Source organism: Pongo abelii, chromosome 4, assembly GCF_028885655.2.
Source record: "Pongo abelii isolate AG06213 chromosome 4, NHGRI_mPonAbe1-v2.0_pri, whole genome shotgun sequence".
Classification (NCBI taxonomy): domain Eukaryota; kingdom Metazoa; phylum Chordata; class Mammalia; order Primates; family Hominidae; genus Pongo; species Pongo abelii.
Window position 1 is genome coordinate 185,984,705 of NC_071989.2, and position 21,538 is coordinate 186,006,242.

The 21,538-nt window shown below is 54.6% G+C and overlaps 1 protein-coding gene and 1 long non-coding RNA gene across 2 annotated transcripts in view; both read right to left on the reverse strand.

The window, feature by feature from the left end:
- UNC5A (unc-5 netrin receptor A) overlaps positions 1-21,538 on the reverse strand; it is a 68,945-nt gene that overhangs the window by 39,488 nt on the left and 7,919 nt on the right. The window lies entirely within an intron of this gene.
- LOC129059644 (uncharacterized) lies at positions 3,382-17,889 on the reverse strand. The gene is made up of 3 exons (XR_008525675.1): positions 17,571-17,889; positions 4,126-4,266; positions 3,382-3,884 (listed from the first exon to the last, which is right to left on the reverse strand). It is a non-coding gene; the product is annotated as an uncharacterized LOC129059644 (long non-coding RNA).

Here is a 21,538-nt window from a genome sequence, read left to right on the forward strand (position 1 = left end):
AGCGGCGGTGAAGCCACAGTGGGAAAGGAGTCCAGGTGCTGCTTGCTTCTGTCTTCGCTTCTAGCATCTGCTCTCCCAGGACCCCCATGCCCTCCCCGGAGTGCCTCCACTCAGGCCAGATCACCCACTCCCTGCACATCCTCAGCCTTCCTGCCACGGGCCCTGCCAGGGCAGTTTCAGGGGCAAGGATCCTACCCACAAACCAGGGAAGTCCAACCCTTTACTAGGGGTGAGGGCAGGAGACAGCCTAGGCCATGTGACCTGGGCACCAGGGACAGCCTGGGACTGCCCAGACAGCGGCCCTCCTGGCCTGCCTGGGCTCAACGATGGTGTTATCCCACCCCACTGAGCCAACGTGACAGCAGCCATCCATCACCAGGCTCCTGCACAAGGGTCCTGGGAGGCATGTCCACTCTCCTCACTGCCTGCAGATCAGGGACCTTGCTGCCACAGAGCTCTAGTTTCCTGGCTTTCAGTTCATCTTCTTCCGATGCGCTCATGGCTGAGTGGCCTTGGCCCCCCTACCTGCTCCCAGCTAATCCACTTATCCCCTTCAGTATCTCCTTAGGACAAAGAGCATGTGCTAGGTGCTGTGAGGGGTCAGAGAAGGTGGACGTGATGGAAGTGACAGGAGTGGGGTAAGGGAGGCAGTCGCCTTTGAGAGGGGCCTGGAAGGTGGCACAGGGCATCAGTAGGTGGGATGATAGGAGAGGGCAGGTCAGGCAGAGACCTGCAGGTGCAAACGCACAGAGACAGGAGAACACACTCCATGATTGGACACCTGCTGACTGCTTTCCCAGCTGTAGCTCCCCTTTTCCCAAAATAACAGCCCCATTTTCTTTGGAGATCCACTCTTGTTCCGTACTAAGCTATGTGGTTTGAGTGGAAATGACCTCTACCAGCTACAGGGATGGACCCTGATTGGCTTAAACCAATGCTATCTCCTGCTCTGGCTCTGGTGATTGGTTTGAGATGGGCATGTGGGCCAGCCACTGAGGTCCCAGGAGACATTCCCCAGGGCTTTTCAAGAGAGGAGGCATCTTTCCCCTGGAAGGTGTGGGTGAGGATATGAGGGCTGTGCTGCTGCACTCATCCCAGTACTAAGACAGGGAGAGTGTAGAGATGTTAGGGGATGCCCTGGGGAAGCCGAGGATATGGCCAACACCAGGGAAGATGGAGCAGAACAGCGAGCAGGGTAGCTCCAGAGTGCTGTTGTCTGAGCCAGCACATCAGGCTTTGCCCGAAGTCAGCTGTACCTTTGGGATTTTCAGTTGAAAGTCAATAACATCCACTTAGTAAATGTGTTTAAGTCTGCGTGAGTCGAGTTTTCTTTCATACTGCAACCAAAAGATTGTTAACTGAGAATCCAGTTTGGCTGGAGTGAAGGAAACATGAGGAGAGGTAAGAAGACAAGACTGGGAAGATAGATCAGGAACATTTTACCACAGGACTTGAATGACAGGTTGGGGAACTACTACTTATTTCTATAGGCATTGGGGAACCATCACAGGCTTTTTAGCAGGGGAGTGGCTTCCTAAAATCCTAAAATACCATCTGAATTAGGCCTCGCCAATCCCTACTTCCCACCTCTCCAGCTCCTTCCCCCCAGAGTTAAGCAGTAGAATCAGGTTTGCAAGAAATAATAAATTGTTCACACTTCATGATCCTGCAGGGCCACTTTGCCTGGAACGAGTTCCGGGAATTTCAACGGAAGCCTATGGGGTGGGAGTCCCCACCACAAAGAATGGAGGCTCCAAAGGGCAAGTTTTTGACTATTCCGTTCAGTAGTGTACTCTTGCACAACAGTGACTGGATGTATATGTGCTCAATTAATCTTTGCAGATGGATAAATGAATTCTCTAGAGGTCTCTAGAGGTGGTGGTGGGGTTAGGAAGCAGAGTCCGGAGGTTAGGAAGCCGAGTCCGGAGAGGGACAGCCTCTGTGGAGCGCCTGGGGCTGTCCACGGTGCTGAAAGTGTGCCATGTCCAGGACCGCTATCTGTGGTGCTAAAACAGAGTTCCCAGCTAGCTACACAGCCCATCCATGGCAGCTTGGAAAGGGCCCAAGGCATCTTAGGAACAGCGGCAGGAAAGCATACTCCATAACCTTCTCTCCCTTGCTTATCCCATTCCCTGAAGACCTTCTGCACGCATCAGATAACCTGGTACACACCCAAGCGTGCCTATTTCCGGACGGTGACCCTGTCCCTGGTGTGGATATCCATCTGGCCTCGGGTACCCAAGTTCTCCAGGGTGTGGGTCCCTGAAGGGCTCATACGTCAGTCCCTATTCAGCCGGCCTCTGCTAGGGGGGACCCTGGGAGAAGCAGCCAGGCAGAGATGGGCTCTGGGAAGTCAGCCGGAGAGAGAGGCTGCAAGCCAACCGCATTCACTGGAGGGCCTGGCAAGAGGCTCCTGTCCTCACCGGCTCATGGGCACTGCCAGGCAAGATGCCTGTGCTAGAAGACAGTACACAGAGGAGGGAGGGGTGGCTGCTCTGTGATGGCAGATGAGATGGCAGGGGCAAGCTGGAGACAGAAGTTGGCACTGTGAGAGTGAGGTCTGGGAGTGGGGCTGGGGAACCCCACAGCATGGAGTTTAAGGGGGCTGTGGGAGCAGCAATGGGGGTGAGGGACTGGGGAGGGAGGAGAGGCAATTTCACGGCACAGTGAGTCTGGTGAGAGGGAAGGCACCCTCGTCAGACAGGGACAAGTTGTTCCTAAATGCAGACTCACACATACACAGAGACGGGGTATCAGGTTGTTCCGTCTGGCCTGTGCGCTGGATCTGGCGGGGACTTCCTCTGACATCAGAGAGGAAGATGCCTCCTAACGTTCTAATTTTGCCCAAGAACTGCTTTGGCTCTGCCATCCATGAACTTATCTAAACCTTTCTGGAAGCAATTTATATTTCCAGCCTGTATCACCTCTAGGGGAAATGATTTTCAAAGTTTATTCCCTGCTGAGTGCAGCAGGATTTCCTGTGATTGGTTTTAAACATACCTCTCCTGAGCTTTGCTGGGGGCTGGGGGAGGGGTTCGCTCTGTCAGGCTGGGGCGTAGTGAAGGAGCCCAAGCTCCCTTCTCCGAGCCCTTTCTGATTTCCTAGATCTCTGCCACACTCCCTCTTGGCCTCTCTCTGATTGAGGCTGTCCCAGGTGGGCCAGTCTGATTTTCTATGGCAGCTCCCTTCTCATCGCAACTCTCTCCATAACCACTCACCGTGGCACTGAACTTTACAGGTGCCTACACACTGTCGTCTCTGTGAGATCTCAGCTGCTGTCGCTCCCCTGTGAAGCAGGCCCCCAGGGATCGCTACTTCCATTTCACAGATGTGCAAATTGAGGGAAATGAATTATGCAGATCATGTAAGTCTGTAATACAATCCGGTTCTGCCCCATCTCGGGCTGGGCTCCCCTAAGGAGGCGTGACCACAAGCATGCTGGATGGTTGGGTACCGGTATCCCTCACTCACCTGTTGGGAGAAGGGAACATCTATGGCTTGCTGCAATCTCCCCTCCCCATCATGTCCAGCCTGCTGTTGCCCTCCTGGGCCCTGCCTTAGGAAAGCTGCCTTCCCCCAGACTTCGTCCGTATCATTCTCTCCAAACTAAAGCCTGCTGGCCATTCTCTATCCACCTCACTGCCTTTCAAGATAAGATCTTCCTAAAGCTCATCCCTCACCAGTTTGGCATTTTACTACCACCCAGGAGAGTTTCGATTTAACTGCAAACTTGGTGATTTCACTATACACATCCTCTTCCAGATCTTTTATTTAAATGTTAAAAAAGATTAGCTCCAGTTCTTGCCTGAGCTCACATCTTCCACTTCTCTATCCAGAAGACTGTTTATTCATCCAAGCCTTTTGTTTCATTTCTTTGTCAGCTCCTTATCAATGAGAAAACAGTTGCTTCAAATTCCAGATGAATCTGTTAAGACACTTAGACAGGAGACCTACACCCCAGAATACTTAGGATGTGCACATCATTGCAGGACACACACACACACACACACACACACACTTCCTTTATCAAAGGCATCCGTTTACACAGATGCTGGTACCTCTACACTCATGCTCAGGTGCACAAGGATTCACACCCACACCCACACTCCTTCCTCACTGGCACACCTGCATGCTGGGGAGGGATTTGGAGCTACCCTTTGAAGGGCCCGTTGGTTTCATGTGTTTGACAGGCGGGAAGGGGCCGGAGCCAGGCAGGGAAATGCCAGCACAGGGAGCGATGAGTCGGAGGCTCTGGAGCATCTGGAACTGTTGGGAAGGAATCAGGGAATTTCCTGAAATTTGGACAGGATGGTTATAGAATCCAGGATGGGGATTTCTCCCAGCCACAGGCAGGCCCCCGCCGGGAACATTCCTGGGAGACACACACTGGACTGGGCAGGCAGCCTCTGTTCAGACTTAGAGGCAGGCCTGGCAGGTGGCCCTGAGCCCCCAGGGCCTGCTTTCCGAGCCTGCAGGAAGGTCACCTTCACCCATGGGCACATACCTCCTCAGTCACACCAGTGCCAATGTTCACCTCCAGGTGTACAAGCCAGCCCCTGGCCGGAGGCCCCATTCCCAGGCTGATGGGATGTGAGAACACCTGGCACTTTAAGAAGCCACCCTGAGGGCGCCTCTCTCCCTGGCCTCGCTGCCTGCAGAGTGCAGGGGTTGCCCAAAGTGCCAGGAATTTCTGAATGCTTTCCTGGAGCTTGTGGCTGCACGCAGGCATGTGTCTCCCACAGCCACCTGGCATAGGATGGGCCCAGCCTGCCAGCTCCTCTGGCCCAGCTATGGGGATAAGAAGAGTGAGGCTGGTCCCTGCAGGAGTCCAGACAGTGCACACGTTGCTCCTCTAAGAACTGGGAGGGAAGGGAGAGGGACACCATCTCCTAGCATCAGGAGACAGCTTCTCCCTGGGAGGGTGGGGCAGGCTCAGACTCCTGCAGCGACACAGGGAGAGGGAGAGAGAGAGGGAGAGGGAGAGGAGAGAGAGAGAGAGAGAGAGAGAGAGAGAGAGAGACAGAGAGAGAGAGAGACAGAGAGACAGAGAGAGAGAGAGACAGAGAGACAGAGAGAGAGAGAGAGAGAGAGAGACAGAGAGAGAGAGAGAGAGAGAAAGAGAGACAGAGAGAGAGAGAGAGAAGACGGGACATGGGAAACTGCAGAGAGTAGAGGGAGGTGGGAGGGCACTTGTGCCGCTAGGTAAATATGTCTCTCGGCAAACAGAGCCCTGCTCCTTCCACATCTGTCCTGCTGCCTGGGAGTTCTGAAACCAGATCCCTCTTGTTCTCTTTTTCGTCCTTTCCTGGCATTTTTCTTCCCCTTAGGGTCCTCAGAGGAGAATGCTCCATAGAAAACTCTTTAAATGAATGGCCCCTCCTGGGCCCTAGGGAATAAATTAGAGTTCGGAAGTGATGGCCAAAACGGGGGAAGTAATCCCGGGAAGACAGGGAGACGGATCGGGCCAGCTGGGCGGCTAATGCCAACCATGCATCTTGGTAGGGCTGGGGAGCTGGGAGCCACTTCTCCTGTGCAGACAGGACAGGGATGGGCAGGGGGCCCTGTCTCAGCTCCTTTGTTCTCTTCCATACTCCCGGCAGTGTGCAATTATTTAATTTCTTCATTGGTTCACTGGTGCACCACAACCCCTCCACTAGAGTATCAGCTCCCGGAGGTCACACGCACAGCTCCGTGGTGCTCCACCTCCCCAGTGCCGGCTTAGAGCCCGGCACAAATGCGGCACTCCACAAACATTTACTGAAGACCTAAATTGATGAATGAGAGAATAAGAGGCTGTGTGACTGGGCTGGGCGCGGTGGCTCACGCCTGTAATCCCAGCACTTTGGGAGGCCGAGGTAGGCGGATCATGAAGTCAGGAGATCGAGACCATCCTGGCTAACATGGTGAAACCCCGTCTCTACTAAAAATACAAAAATTAGCCGGGCGTCATGGTGGGCGCCTGTAGTCCCAGCTACTCGGGAGGCTGAGGCAGGAGAATGGCGTGAACCCGGGAGGTGGAGCTTGCAGTGAGCGGAGATCACGCCACCGCACTCCAGCCTGGGCGACAGAGCGAGACTCCGTCTCAAAAAAAAAAAAAAAAAAGAGGCTGTGTGGCTGCCATGAAGGGCAGAGACTCATGGGCTACGCTTGAACCTGTCAGGGAGAGGAAGCTGGGGCCCTGCAGGTGCCTAGGGAGGCCCCACCTGAGTCCCAGGCCATGGCCTAAAGACTGTGGGCTGGCATGGACTGGATAAAGAACATGTGGCACATGTACACCACGGAATACCACACAGCCATAGAGAAGAATGAAACCATGTCCTCTGCGCCACATGGATGCAGCTGGAGGCCAATATTCTAAGTGAATTAATGCAGGAAGAGAAAACCATGTTCTCACTTAAGTGGGAGCTAAATATTGAGTACGTGTGGACACAAAGAGGGAAACAACAGACACCAGGGCTCACTTGAGGGTAGAGGGTAGGAGGAGGGTGAGGACGGCAAAACTACCCATCGGGCACTGTGCTCACTACCTAGGCGACTAAATCACTTGTACGCCAAACCCCAGCACACACAATGCACCCATGTAACAACCCTGCACATGCCCCACCTTGAACCTAAAGTAAAAGTTGGAAAAGAAGATTCTGAGCTGGGCTCCTCTCAACTCCAGCTCGGCCTCGGCCTGAGAGGGTCTTGCTGTTTCCTGGCCTTGGCCAGCTACCTGCATCCTGGGTTTGAGAGTGGCTACCACACGTGCCAGTCCCGTGTGTGGCACTGGGGAGGGAACGGAGGATTTAAGAAGGCATGAGCCTCCTCTTGTTCCTCCTCTGCCCAAGGGGTGACCAAGCCCTGGCCGTCCAGTTCTGTCCCTGCCTCCACCTCTGCCTGTCATGGCCTCGTCAGTCCTCATCTGGATCACTCCAGTACCGACGGCTCCCTCTTGCCCAACCAGCTTCCGCTTGCCACTGCCATCCTAAAACTCAGATCTGAGTCCACTGCTTTCCCGATTGAAAATCTTCAGCGGCTCCCTACCATCCCCAGAATGGCTCAACACCCCTTGGCGTGCCATGAAGGGCCTTGTATAAGGAGGACCCAACTTAGCTTCCCAACCTGAGCTTCCTCCACCATTACATGGTCACAGCAGCAGCGGCAGCTGAGGGGTCCTGGGTTCTCACCACACACCACACAGGGCCTTCTCTGATCCTCTCATCCTAGAGGCTAGGTGACTGCTGTCCCCATCCTTCAGATGAGGAACCTGAGGCATGATTCAAGCAGATAAGTGACTTGCTCCAGGGTGAACAGCAATAGAAGCAAAAAGAATTATTATGAGAGGTAGCTTGGATCAGGCGTGGACTTTGCTCCTGGCATTGTCCTAAGCATTTCACAACTGTCACCCCATTGAGTCCTCATTCCAGCCCTGTGAAATCAGACTGCCAGCCAAACACCCGACTTCTCCACAGCTCATTTACTGCATCTGTAAAATGGGAGCATAATAACGGCACCTCCTCCAAACTCTGCATTGAGGCTTCAGTGAGAAAGTGTGAGGCCAGGCACGGGGGTGCACGCCTGCAATCCCAGCACTTTGGGAGGCCGGGGCGGGTGGGTCACCTGAAGTCAGGAGTTCGAGACCAGCCTGGCCAACATGGTGAAACCCCATCTCTACTAAAAACACAAAAATTAGCCAGGCGTGGTTGCAGGCACCTGTAATCCCAGCTACTCGGGAGGATGAGGCATGAGAATCACTTGAGCCAGGTAGGTGGAGGTTGCAGCGAGCTGAGATTGCACCACGGCACTCCAGCCTGGGCAACAGAGTGAGACTCTGTCTCAAAACAAAACAAAAACAAAAACAAAAAAAAAAAAAAGGAAGTGTGTGAAAGTGAAAGTGCTTAGGAGAAAATAAGGTTGGTACCTGAGGAGGGACCAGCTTGAGTGGGCTTTGGGAAGATGGTGGGTACAGCAGTGGGGATGGGTGGGTTGAGGGCAGGACAGATGAGGACTTCAGCCAGGAAGCAGTGGCCAGGGGTCAGCTCTGGGAGGTGGAGGTGGGCAGGAGACGAGCAGACAGGTGTGAGGTCACTGTGCTTATGGGGAAGCCCCACTCTGGGCACTGCAGGAGGGTCCAAGGTGGTGCCCAGCAGAGCCGAGTGGTGGCGAGAGAGCCTGTCAGGGAAAACCAGCCCAGCCCACGGCTAGGCCCCTTCCATGGGGCAAAAAAAGGGGCCAGCCCAAGGCTTGCCTTCCTAAGGAATGGAGCCCCCAGGTCACACCTGGATGCGTGCTGGCCTTGAGCATTCCTGCGCAGAGAAGGCCAGTATCCCCGCTGTGTTGGGTAAAATGTGATGAACAAAAGGGGTGCCAGGCCCCTGGCATTGGAGCCCTGGTCCCAGGGACAGGGAGAGGGGCCCTGGGGGTTCCATACAGCTGCCTGGAGTTACCAGCTGCAGCCCCATAAATCGAGCCCTGGCCCGGGCTGGCAGTCCATTAACATGAAAGATTTTATCACACTTTACAACCTCCCTGTCTTGTATGGCGACAGCAGGTAATTAAAACAATAATTGTTTTCTGATGTTGCTTCTGCAGAACGATAAAAGCTTCTAGTTATTTTCCTTTCACTGGGGTAGGTGAGGGAGGGGTTTGACCTGAGGCACGGAGGTGGGGGGTGAGGCAACAGAAGGATGAGGAACGGGCTTCCGTGTGGCCACTACAGAGCGAGGCTGCAGGAACTGACTCTTGCTGGGCAAAGGCCTGATCACCTCCCAGCTCACACACACACACACACGCCAGCACACACACACCAGCGCGCGCGCACACACCCACACACACACGCCAGCACACACGCCAGTACACACCCACACACCCACACCCACACGCCAGCACACACACCAGCACACGCCAGCACACACACACGCCAGTGCACACCCACACACGCCAGCAAACACACACACACGCACACACACATGCACCCACTAGCACACACACACATACACGCCAGCAGACACACACACACACCAGCCTGCACACACCACACACACACGCCAGAGCGCACACACACACACACACGCACACACACCAGGACATATGCACATGCGCACACACACCAGCACACACACACATGCACCAGCACACACCAGCACACACATATGCCGGCACACACACACACACACACCCACGCCAGCACACACACATGCCAGCACACACACACACACACGCCAGCACACACACACACACGCTAGCGCGCACACACTAGCATGCACACACAACCAGTACACACGCCAGCACACACACACACACCAGCACACACACATGCACACACCAGGACACACACATACACGCCAGCACACACTCACACACACCAGTATGCACACACCAGCACACACACACACACACACGCCAGCACACACACACATATACACATGCACACACACACCAGGACACATGCACACACCAGCACACTCACACACACATGCCAGCACACACACGCCAGCACACACACGCACAACACACGCACACACATGCCAGCACACAAGCAGGCACACACCGCACCCATGCCTCATGGAGGCACATCCTCCAGCCCAGGCTTTAGTGCACTGTGAGCTGCTCTGGAGAGGGCCACCCTGCTTGGGAGCTCCTGGGAAGGGATTAGAGGGTCCCCAGCCAAGGTGACTGGCAACAGCTGAGACCTGGCGGAGCTGGTCTGTCTGAAGGCCTAGGGAGCCCCTTAGAGCGGATCTCATGGCACCCAGAGAGGAAGGTGACAGGGACAGGCTTTAAAGAGTAAAAGTTTTGTGACCAGCCTGTCCAACATGGCAAAACCCCACCTCTACTAAAAATACAAAAATTAGCTGGGCATGGTGGCATGCGCCTGTAATCCCAGCTACTCGGGAAGCCGAGGTAGGAGAAATGCTTGAACCAGAGAGGTGGAGGTTGCAGTGAGCCGAGATCGCGCCACTGCACTCCAGTGTGGGAGACAGAACAAGATTCCATCTTGAAAAAAAAAAAAAGTAGCAGTGATGTGGAAGTGAGAGGGTTGGAGGCCTGTGGTAATGAACCAGCCCCGTGGTAATGAACTTGTACTTCCCAGGTGTAGAGAAGCCTGGCACACCCAAGGTGGCCTGCCTGGGGACTTGAGGGACTGATTCAGGGATGATAGGATGCCCGATATGTTGAGGGAGTGTTCTGTGCCCCCTGAACAATCATCCACTTTCCCTCCCATTGATCCATCCATCCATATATCTACTTGTCTATCCACCCATCCATCCACCTCCCACCCACCCACCCACCCAACCATCCACCCACTTTATCCATCCATCCATCCATCCATCTTTCATACAACCACCCATCCATCCACCCACCCATCCATCCACCCATCCACCCACTTCATCCATTCGTCCATCCATCCATCATCCATCCATCCATCCATTCATCTTTCATACATCCACCCAGCCATCCATCCATCTTTCATACATCTATTCATCCATCCACCCATCCACCCACTTTATCCATCCACCATCCAACCACCCACATCCACCCATCCACCCACCCATCCATCCATCCATCCATCTTTCATACATCCACCCATGCATCCAACCACCCATCCATCCACCCATTCACCCACTTTATCCATCCATCCATCCAACCACCCACATCCACCCATCCATCCACCCATCCATCCATCCATCCATCTTTCTTTTTTGAGACGGAGTCTCGCTCTGCTGCCCAGGCTGGAGTGCAGCAGTGCAATCTCCACTCACTGCAACGTCAGCCTCCCAGGTTCAGTTCAATTGATTCTCCTGCCTCAGCCTCCTGAGTGGCTGGGATTACAGGCGCACCACCACGCCTGGCTAATTTTTGTATTTTTAGTAGAGATAGGGTTTTACCATGTTGGTCAGGCTGGTCTCAAATTCTTGACCTCGTGGTCCACCCACGTCGGCCTCCCAAAGTGCTGGAATTACAGGCGTGAGCCACCGCACCCAGCCCCCATCCATCTTTCATACATCCACCCATCCACCCATCCACCCACCCAGCCATCCAATCACCCACTATCCATCCATGAATGAGCAGTGAGCATGAGCAGGCCATAGTCCCTGCCCTCAAGAAGCATGTGTTTTAACTGGGGGTGGTACAGAACATAAGTAAGCAAGTCAAGAAAGTCATTTCCAATGTTGATAAATGCCATGAAGAAGCTAAAGCAGAGAGTGCAGGCCGCTACTTGAGGTTGGAGGCCCAGGGGGAACCTCGCTGAGGAGGCGATATTTGAATGAGGCCAAACAACCCAGGGAAGCCAGGGGAAGATGGGGGGGGCTGAGGCTTCTGGGCCTCCGTGCCCTCAAGGGACTCTTGGGTCCCCTGATCCCTACTCCCTGGTCCTGCCACCTCCAGCCCCATGCCCAAGAAGCGCAGGGTGGGCACAGGTGGGTGTGGAGTGGTGACTGCCCACACTGGTGCCATGAGTGACATCACACCCGGGGGCTCCCTCACCCCCACTGCCCTCCAGGTCTGCAGCAAATCACCCTGATGCTTTAAAACAAATACCTCTTAATCACTAAATATTGAAATGATTTCATGTGAAAATGTTAATGTATTCGGAATCACAACCGCGCACTGCGTCTGACAAATTAGCACCCAGCCCGCCGCATTGTTTGTAGCTACATTTATCCTGGTGACGAGACACACACACAAAACGGCGGCGCAGAGGGGCAGAGAGGGCAGCTCCTGGCTGGGGGTGGGTGTGGAGGAGGGGGAAGGAGGACGAAAGGGGGCTTGCAGAGGGAAACAGGGTCCACAGGGGTCCAAGAGGGCTGAGAGAGGCCCAGACCCGCTCTGACCCTACTGCTAGCTGCACCTCTGGGGGCTCCCAGCTGCTTGGTCCCCTCTCTGGTCCTCTGTTGCCAATCTTGAACTGCAAGACCTACACCAGGCTAACCTGGCGGCAACACACAGATTCAGGCACCAGCAAAGCAGGAGCACCAAGAGATGAGAAAAATGTTTGCAAGAATTTAACATTTCAAATATAAGAATCAGGACGTGGAGAAACTGGAACACTCATTATTGCTAGTGAGAATGTAAAATGGTGCAGTTGTTAAGGAAAATAGTTTGGCAGTTCCTCAAGAAGTTCAAGATAGAGTTACCGTACGACCCAGCAATTCCACTCCTAGATCTATGCCCAACAGAACTGAAAACAGGTCTTTAAACAGATACTTGTACCCAAATGTTTAAAACAGCTTATTCAGTCGCCAAAAGGTAGAAACGACCCAAATGTCTACGAATGGGTGAATGGATAAACCAAATGTGGTCCATCCATACAATGAAATATTATTTAACCACAAAAAGGAATGAAGGCTGGGCATGGTGGCTCACGCCTGTAATCCCAGCACTTTGGGAGGCCGAGGTGGGTGGATTATTTGAGGTCAAGAGTTTGAGACCAGCTTGGCTAACATGGTGAAACCCCGTCTCTACTAAAAATACAAAAATTGGCTGGGCCTGGTCGTGCATGCCTGTGATCCCAGCTACTTGGGAGGCTGAGGCAGGAGAATCGCTTGAACCTGGGAGGTGGAGGTTGCAGTGAGCCAATATCATGCCACTGCACTCCAGCCTGGGCGACAGAGTAAGGCTCTGTCTCAAAAAAAAAAAAAAAAAAAAAAAAAAGGAATGAAGCAGTGATACATGCTTTCATGCTACAGCATGGATGAACCTGGAGCACATTATGCTAAGTGAAAGAAGCCAGGCACAGAGGACCACAAATTATATGATTCCATTTACATGAAATATCATAATAGACAAGTCCAGAGAGACAGAAAGCAAGTTGCTGTTTGCCAGGGGCTGGGGCAAGGGGAGAATGGGGAGTGACTGCTTAATGGGGTCTCCTTTGTTCTGATGAAAATGTTTGGGCCGGGCGCGGTGGCTCACACCTGTATTCCCAGCACTTTGGGAGGACGAGACGGGCGGATCACGAGGTCAGGAGATCGAGACCATCCTGGCTAACATGGTGAAACCCCGTCTCTACTAAAAATACAAAAAATTAGCCAGGCATGGTGGCGGGAGCCTGTAGTCCCAGCTACTCGGGAGGCTGAGGCAGGAGAATGACGTGAACCCGGGAGGCAGAGCTTGCAGAGAGCCGAGATCGCGCCACTGCACTCCAGCCTGGGCGACAGAGCGAGACTCTGTCTCAAAAAAAAAAAAAAGTTTGGAAACTAGATAGAAGTGATGGTCGCATAACATTGTGAATGTACTCAATGCCAATGAATTGTGCACTTAAAATGGTTAATTTTATGTTATGTGAATTTCACCTTGATTAAAAAATGGCAAAGAAGAATTTAAAAAAGAAAAGAAAAAATATATACGCATCAAAGTCCAACTCCATTGGACTAAGCTCATTTTACCAGTTACTGTTTGATCCTGGGGTTGCTGAGGCCTGTGAAGGGTGCAAGTAGCCTGCCCGGCCTGCTCCCTGCACCGTCCCACGGCTTCTACCCTTGCCCCCGTCCCAGGCCTCAGGATCAGCTCCATGATAGCCCAGGAGTCATTCTTCCCATTTCGTAGATGGGGCAGAGGAGTGTATCTGGCCTGGGCTTGTGCTGTAGCAGCAGAGCAGGTCTGGGACCCAGGCTCCCTCCGACCAGCTAGCCCTAGCAAATGTGCCCTCAGCCCCTTCTGCTGTGCGTCTCTGGAAGTGGAGGTGGCTTCTATGCATGTATAAATGAACACAGACACAAGTTATCACACCTCTCCTCGCCCAGCTCCACATTCCCTGTGACCAGACCAGAGTAGGCCCTTTGCTGCACCTGCAGCCGGCTCCTTCTATCATTCAGGTCTCAGTTCAAGTGTCACCTCTTCCAGGACTGTCCTGTCTCACCAGCTACCCAGCATGCCCTGCTTCCAGCTCCCTCATGGTCACACGGCCCTCATGCTCATCTGCGGCACCTGACGCCGGGCCTGGCCCCAGCAGGTGCTCAATAAATGCTTATTTAATGGCCCAGGTGCCATCGTCACCTAGCGTTGTCCCTCAGTCCATCCCCTCTGCTTCTCTTAAAAGCTTGCTGAGGCTCTGGACCTTCTGCCCATTTTGCTGCCATGGAGCTGGGGCTGGCACCTAGCTCTGCCATGGTAGCTGTGGGATGTGGGCACGTCACTCACCTCCGAGCTACCCATCAAGAGCTTTCGTGCAAGTACATCGCCAGTGCTCAGCAAGTATGCTTGTCCTGCCCTCGCCCCCCTTTCCCAAGTTTCTCCCTGAAACCTTCACTGCATCATGTGCCTTTTCTACCTGGTATCCTTCCATGTTCTGCAAATTCCAAATGGCCTCTGTGTCCTGCCTGTCTACACTGTTCACACTGTCCCAGCTCACTCCTGCTGCTTCTGAGCACAGCCTCCTCCAGCCGCTCTCCCTGCCTCCTCCCAGCGTGTCCTCCAGGCCTCATCAGCGGGGCCTTCGCCAAAGCCTTCCTCAAGGCTGCCTCCCCTCCAGCTCAAAACCTTACACACACTCCTGGGCCCCCACTGCTCTCTCCCGGGCCCCCTTTTGGCTTCCTCAAAATTGTCCCCTGAATCCACCTTTCCACCCCAGCCGTGGCCATTCCCTAATCATCCTCTTAGAATGGGATTCAAGCTCATGCATGTCGGTGATCAGCTCCTTATGAAAGGGTCTCTCATCTCCATTTCCCACCCTTATTGCATCTGAAAGTGCCACTCCCAGTTTCCAATTATCTTTTAGATGTTTCCACCTGACTATCTTCCATCACTTCAAACTGAACAGGCGAAATCTAAGGCCCCAAACACAGGCTCCAAGAGCTGGGAGGGAGGGAAGGAGAGGGATGGTCCTGCCCATGGCCTCAGTACCTGACACCCACCAAGCACTGTGCACAGGGTGGGGAGATGCAGCCTTGGTGTGCATGGAGCGGGGGTGAGTGGCAAGGAGAGCGCAGTGCACAGGCACTGGGGGTGCATGGAGCGGGGGTGAGTGGCAAGGAGAGGGCAGTGCACAGGCACTGGGGGTGCATGGAGCGGGGGTGAGTGGCAAGGAGAGGGCAGTGCGCAGGCACTGGGGGTGCATGGAGCAGGGGTGAGTGGCAAGGAGAGGGCAGTGCGCAGGCACTGGGGGTGCATGGAGCGGGGGATACAGAGTGGTGAGAGTGCCTGGGACAGAAAGTACACAAGGCAGGGGGTACACAGGGTAGGGGTGTGCAGGGCAGGGCAGGCTGGTGCACAGGTGGTGGTGCTGCACAGGGCAGGGGCAGAGGGGGACACGGAGTGTGAGAGTGCCCGGGACAGAGGGTACACAAGGTAGGGGGTGCACAGGGCAGGGGGTACACAGGTGGTGGGGGTGCACAGGGCAGGGAGTGCACAGGCACTGGGGGTGCATGGGCATGGGGGCACCTAGCAGTGGGGTGTGCTCATCTGCCAAAGTGGCATCCAGGTTCCAGCCCCAGCCACCCAGGAAAATGGGCTCGCTGGGCCCAGCCCAGATCTTCTGCTTTTTCAAGAGAAGCCTGACATTTGGATTTTTATGTGAATTCTCTCTCTCTCTTTTTTTTTTAGAATGTTCTATCTGCTGCGTGGGGGCTAAATGCCCTGCCTGCTGCCACCTTGCTACCTCTGGGTGGGCGCTTTGCTCACATCACCATCTTTCTCCTAAGATCCTGGGTCAGGCCCCTTTCAGGTGCAGGACACAGAAATCCAACTCACATGGGCGTTAAAGCGGGAAGTTCTTGGATCTAGGGCCAGGAAGGCTGTTAAGAGCAGCTCACAGGACAGAGAAAAGCTGCAGGGACCAGAGCCTCAGGGCCTCGGGGCCACTGGGACAGCCTCCTCCTTCCGCTTGTCCCTGATCTCCCTGTGCGCTGGCCTTACCCGCCTCAGCCCCACGGCCGATTTCCACACAACGGGGAAATAGTCCTGGGCCAGCGTCGGAACCTGCATCATCGCTGCCTCCAACCCGGGAGGCATCAGGGCCGCACCTCCGCCTCCAGGCGGGAGAAGCCCTGGGAAGGATCCTGACTGGCTCAACCCAGGCCATGTGGCCAGCCTGGCCCAATCATGTGCCCAGGATCTGCGGGACCATTCACCAGCTGGGACAGGTGCTTTCCCCAGCGAGAGGCTGGGCTCCCATAACTGACAGTCCCACCAGGGCCCCATGGCGGGAGGTCGCCAAAGGAGGGTGGAGGTGCTGTGCCCTGAGAAAATATTTCAGCAGTCAAAACAATGGGCGGCGGAGAAACTACCAACCCCCTCGAGATGGAGCCACCCGTCCAGAAAGCCCAGTTCTCAAAGGGTAAGAAACTTCTCAAGACCAAATAGGGTGGAGCTGAGTGGAGTCCAAGTCAGTGTCCAGCCGTCCTTTCTCTTTTCCCACCGCGACTCACCGAGGCCACCTGCCCCTGTCCACGGTCTCCGTGATTGTCCCATAGAGGCCCCCTGTGGAGGCTCTCATCGCGCCCAGACCTCCGAGCCTCTGCTTGCTGGGAGGGTCTCCCTCAGCCTCCCTGTCTCTCCCTGCTGGTCCCGACCTACCCCGTAGGGCTTCACAGAACCGAGTAAATCCACCTTTCCTGGACGTCTTTCAGTGCCCTAAAGGAAACAGGATGGCCCCAGCACCACCAGGACCTGTTGGACGTCTCTCCTGGGCCATGGCTGGCTTTGTGTCTGCCCTTCGTCCCCAGTGCCTGCCTGAACCGACAACGCTGTTCCGCTCCCTTGGCCTCACGTGACCAGAGCCAGTTTCTGTTGCTTGTGACCCAGGCGCCCTGTCCACACTCTGCACATAGCCTGGCAGAGTGGAGCTCCCTGGGCGGAGCCTCTTGCTCTTTCAGCTTCTCCCCCAATCCAGCTCCCCATCTATTTTCTGTTTCTGACATCACTTCCCCAGGCTCCAGAGCTCTGAATCATGTTTGCCTCCTCCCCCTCCCTCGCCCCCCCACATGCAGCATCCAGATGCAACATCTCCCCCTTTGCAGCGTCTCCCACATCCATCTCTCTTACTCCATCCCCGCTGTCTGCCCGCCATCAGGGAGGGACGCCTCGTCATTTCTTGCCTGGATGACCATGGCAGCCTCCCGGCTGGTCTCCTTGCCTCCAGCCTCTCCCTGCTCCCATCCATCCTCCATGGGCTGCCAGATTAATCTTCCTTAAACACTGCTCACTGCCTGTCACTCCCCAGCTCAGAGATGTGGTCACAGCCCTGTCGCTTGCTGCCACCCCACAGGCACCGTCTGCTCCAGTGGGGCTGCACGCCTCCCGGCTGCCCTGAACACATGCTGCCACTGGGATTGCCCGTCCACTCCTCCTCCTCCCTTCATTGTCCGGCCAAATTCCACCACATGCCAAGGTCCCAGCCTGAGTCCCTCTCCTGTTCTGGCCTCAGGGTTCCCAGAACTCTGGGGCAGAGGCAGGGGGTGCCCAGGGACCAGCTCTGAAGTCACAGGTTGGCCTGAGGCCAGCAGGTGGGCTGTCCTTGCTGGGCCTGTCTGGGCTCTCAAATGTGGCTGTGGCTCTGCCACCTCTCTGCTCTGCATGTCCTGGAGACACACCCTGGCTCTCAGGTGTCGGGAGTCCTACTCAGCCAAGTCACTCTGGTGACTCACCCTTCACCACGCCAACCTTCCTTCTCAGGCCCCCTCATGAATGCTCATTATCCAAGAATGAACACCTTCCCAAGATTCCAGGCCTGCAGGCCCTGCCCTTGACGCCTGCTGCTGCAAGTTTCATCAACCGAAGATCCTGCTCAGATTCCAGGCCTGCAGGCCCTGCCCTTGATACCCGCTGCTGCCAGTTTTATCAACCGAAGATCCTGCTCCGCACACCCCTCCACACAAACACTTCAAGGGCGTGTCACAGAGGGGGGCCAAAAGTGAGCATCCCCCGCCCCGCAGGCCACACAGCTCGCACCTGCAGAGCATTGACTGTGAGCTGGCATCAGGCTGCGTGCACCACATGGAATGACTCGTTGAATCCTTGCAGCCCTATGAGGTAGGAACCTTTCATTGTCTGCATTTTCCAGGTGAGCAAACTGAGGCACAGAGAGCTTAAATAACCTGCCCAAGTTCACCCAGTTCAGGATTCTAATCCACATCAGAGCCCTGGCTCTTAAGCACAGTCCTCCCAGGTCCTAGCTGACTCTCTACCTTCCGACCTCCCAGAGTCTAAAGTCCAGGACGGAAGCTGCCCCTCCCAGCCTGGGAAGTCAATAGGTCCTGCAGGGGAAGGCCTCAGATGCCTTTGTCCACTCCCTGCCTGCAGTCACTTCAGAGGGCTGGGAGTGACCTTGGTCAGGAGCAGTGCTGTATGCAGCCAGCTCGTCCTGGCTCAGGACAGCCAATCACTACAATTTCTAGAATTTTGTAAGCCAGTTGACATCACACTGGTGGCTTGCTATAGGCCGTGGGGGGGAGTATTTACACCACGGAAATTGGCAAATTAGTCCCCCAGCCTGCCTGAAGAGCCAACTGTTAACCATTCGACAGGACACCACACTGTTGTGGGGGGAGGCAGAATGCTGACCACTCTCAAGGCGTCCTGGCATTTGGGTGGTGGACTTCAGGAATTCACACCAAAGATGGGCCTCCAGTGGAGCCAGGGGTCTGAAAGGAAAGAGGTCTTGAGAAGACGAAGTGGGTCTCAAAAATGGACCTCTGGTTGTGTGATCCTAAAGGAATTGGAGAAGGAAGGTCCCTAGAAAAGTGCCAGGGCAACTACAAGATATCCAGGTAGGTAGGCTCAGACTCTGACCAGACATGCCCAACATAGAAAGATGGCCCGAAACCAAGGACAAGCCACAGGTGAGAGGCATGGATGGAGGAACCACGCTCGGAAGCGGAGCACAGGTGCAGCGGTGTGAGGCTGTGGGCAATGTCAGAGAAACACAGGGCAGGGGCGGGGCTTGGAGGAAGGAGCCCAGAAGAGCTGATCCCTGCTGCTGACCTCTGAGAAAGTGGCATGCCGGCGGCTGTGGGGCAGGAGCTGTAGTCTAGTCATCATAAGGAAGAAAGTTTGGTTTGGTGAATGTATCACTTAGGGTTCTTTCAAGGCAAGCAAGAAAAAAACTATTCTCACAAATTTAGGAAAGAAGAAGCACTGGCGGAAGACTGGGTTGTTGAGAGAAGGAACAGAAGCTTAAAGAGCAGGCTCTGCAGCTGGAAAAGAACCAGGCCAAGAGAAACACTTACCTAGCTCACCTGGGCACTGCTGCTGGGATGAAGGGGCCCCCAGAACACCTCACTAAGACTGGAATGAAAGCTGGACCAGATACAAGACCTAACAAACATCCACTGGAGGTGCCACAGCCCAATGAGCCTTATGCAAACTCCAGGCACCGTTCTAGAAGAGCTTCTCAATAGCTGCAGATGAGCAAAGGAAGGAGGGACTGTGAGAGGCCTGCTGGGATCCCCATGGACCAGACACGCCAGACCAGCTTCCCTTATTATGGGGTTACTGTCCCACGGTAGATTAAGGATGGACTAGAAACACAGCGTGTCTGGATTCCAGCCAGGCGCCTGATAAAATATCTTAGATGGCCAAATGCAGATATATGAGCAGATGACAGCACAATGAAGGGGAGGCAAAACCTGCTGAATGGCCAGCCTTGTTTTCTTTTTTTTTTTCTTTCTTTCTTTTTTTTTTTTTTTTTTTGAGACGGAGTCTCACTCTCTCACCCAGGCAGGAGTGCAGTGGCGCAATCTTGGCTCACTGCAAGCTCCATCTCCCAGGTTCATGCCATTCTCCTGCCTCAGCCTCCCGAGTAGCTGGGACTACAGGCGCCCGCCACCATGCCCGGCTAATTTTTTGTATTTTTAGTAGAGACGGGGTTTCACCATGTTAGCCAGGATGGTCTCGATCTCCTGACCTTGTGATCCACCCGCCTCGGCCTCCCAAAGTGCTGGGATTACAGGAGTGAGCCACCGTGCCCAGCCCAACGTTTTGTATTTTTAGTAGAGACAAGGTTTCACCGTGTTAGCCAGGATGGTCTCGATCTCCTGACCTCGTGATCCACCTGCCTCGGCCTCCCAAAGTGCTGGGATTATAGGTGTGAGCCACTGCACCCGGCCTGGCCAGCTGTGTTTTCTAATGCTGCTGATAAAATAGTGTTGCTCCAGATCCCACTTTACTTCTGAGCCACAGGCTGTGCTTGGTGCTATTCAGTATGCTTATTTAATACCTGGCAAAATGTGCTGATGACATCTGAGGATGATTGTGCCCACCCTTCTTGGTGGACAAGAAGCTGAGAGGAGCAGCAAATAGCCTGGGTAACAACAGGACAATGGCCTCGGTAGCTCCGGCCCAACCTAATCTGCACAATCATACCCCTGGCTATGGTGATTGGCTCACACAACTGGGCAGGGCACTGGAGGTGGACCAATGATGGAAGACTTGGACATCTGTTGGATGGTGGAGGGCAGAGATGTGCTCTTCTCCCCTATCCCGTGCGGAGCCTGGGCCTGTAAGGATGTAGTCCCAGGAGCTCCTGGCAGCTACCTTGGGATAGAGGGAAGAGGCTGTTGGAGAGTGGTGCCAAATCCCCAAGAGCAGAGATGAGGGAAGGATCTTGGCCATACTGTTCTCCCTGGATACAACCATGCCTGAAGCCACAGCCACCCCTGAGTTCAGTTCCATGTGCCACTATGGTCTCCTTCTTCTTCTTTTTTTTTTTTCCTTAAGCCAGTGTGAGTTGGGTTCCAATATTTGCAACAGATACACTTAGTGTCCTATGTCACTTCAAGCTGGGGCATTGTGGCACAGTGTGGTGAGCTCCCAGGGCTGAGGAGGCTGTGACAATTGGGCCACCACCCAGAGACAGGTAACAAAGATGTGGGGGGTTGGGACTCGGGCTTGGAGCCATGCTCATGAGGAGCAGCTGAGAGGGCTGGGGAGGGCTGGCCAGGAAAGGGGCAGATGTGGCCAGGTGGGAGCCCTGTCTTAAATAACTGAAAGGGGCTCCCCCATCCTGTGCGGCCCCAGAAGGAAGGGCCCAGAACCATTTGGGGAGCTTACTGGGAAAGAGTCCCCCTCATTATAAGAAAGTGGTTTTGAACAGTCCCAGTCGCCTGAAGATGTGTGGCCCGGGCAAGTCCCTTTGGCTTAAAGCTCAGGGCTACAGGAGAGGAAAGCCAACACCACGAGACGAAGTTCATAATCAACATCTGGTGGCCTGGGCAGCCATTCTCAGGCTGGAAGCACACTAGGTGGGGTCAGGAGGCAGCATGGGGATGGGGAGTGGGCTTCAGGCTGTGAGGGAGTTCACCTGAGGCCACACAGAGAATCGGGGTCTCTGGACTTTCTCCCATCAAGTCCATAGGATACCAGAGAGGCCCTGGCAGTAAACAGCCACACAGGAGAGCCCACAAGGTGGGTGTGGTGTGTGGTGGGGGAGATCGGGCGGAGCAGTAGCTGCCCAGTAAGGTCCCAGCTCTGCCACTTCCTGCGGTGTGACCTCCCCTGATATGTGTCCTCATCTGACGCATGGAGCTAACCTCACCCACCTGTAGGTTGTCCTGAGGTTTTGATCAGATGATGTAGGCGGAGCCCAGATTACTACCATCAGCAAGTTAATAAAGAA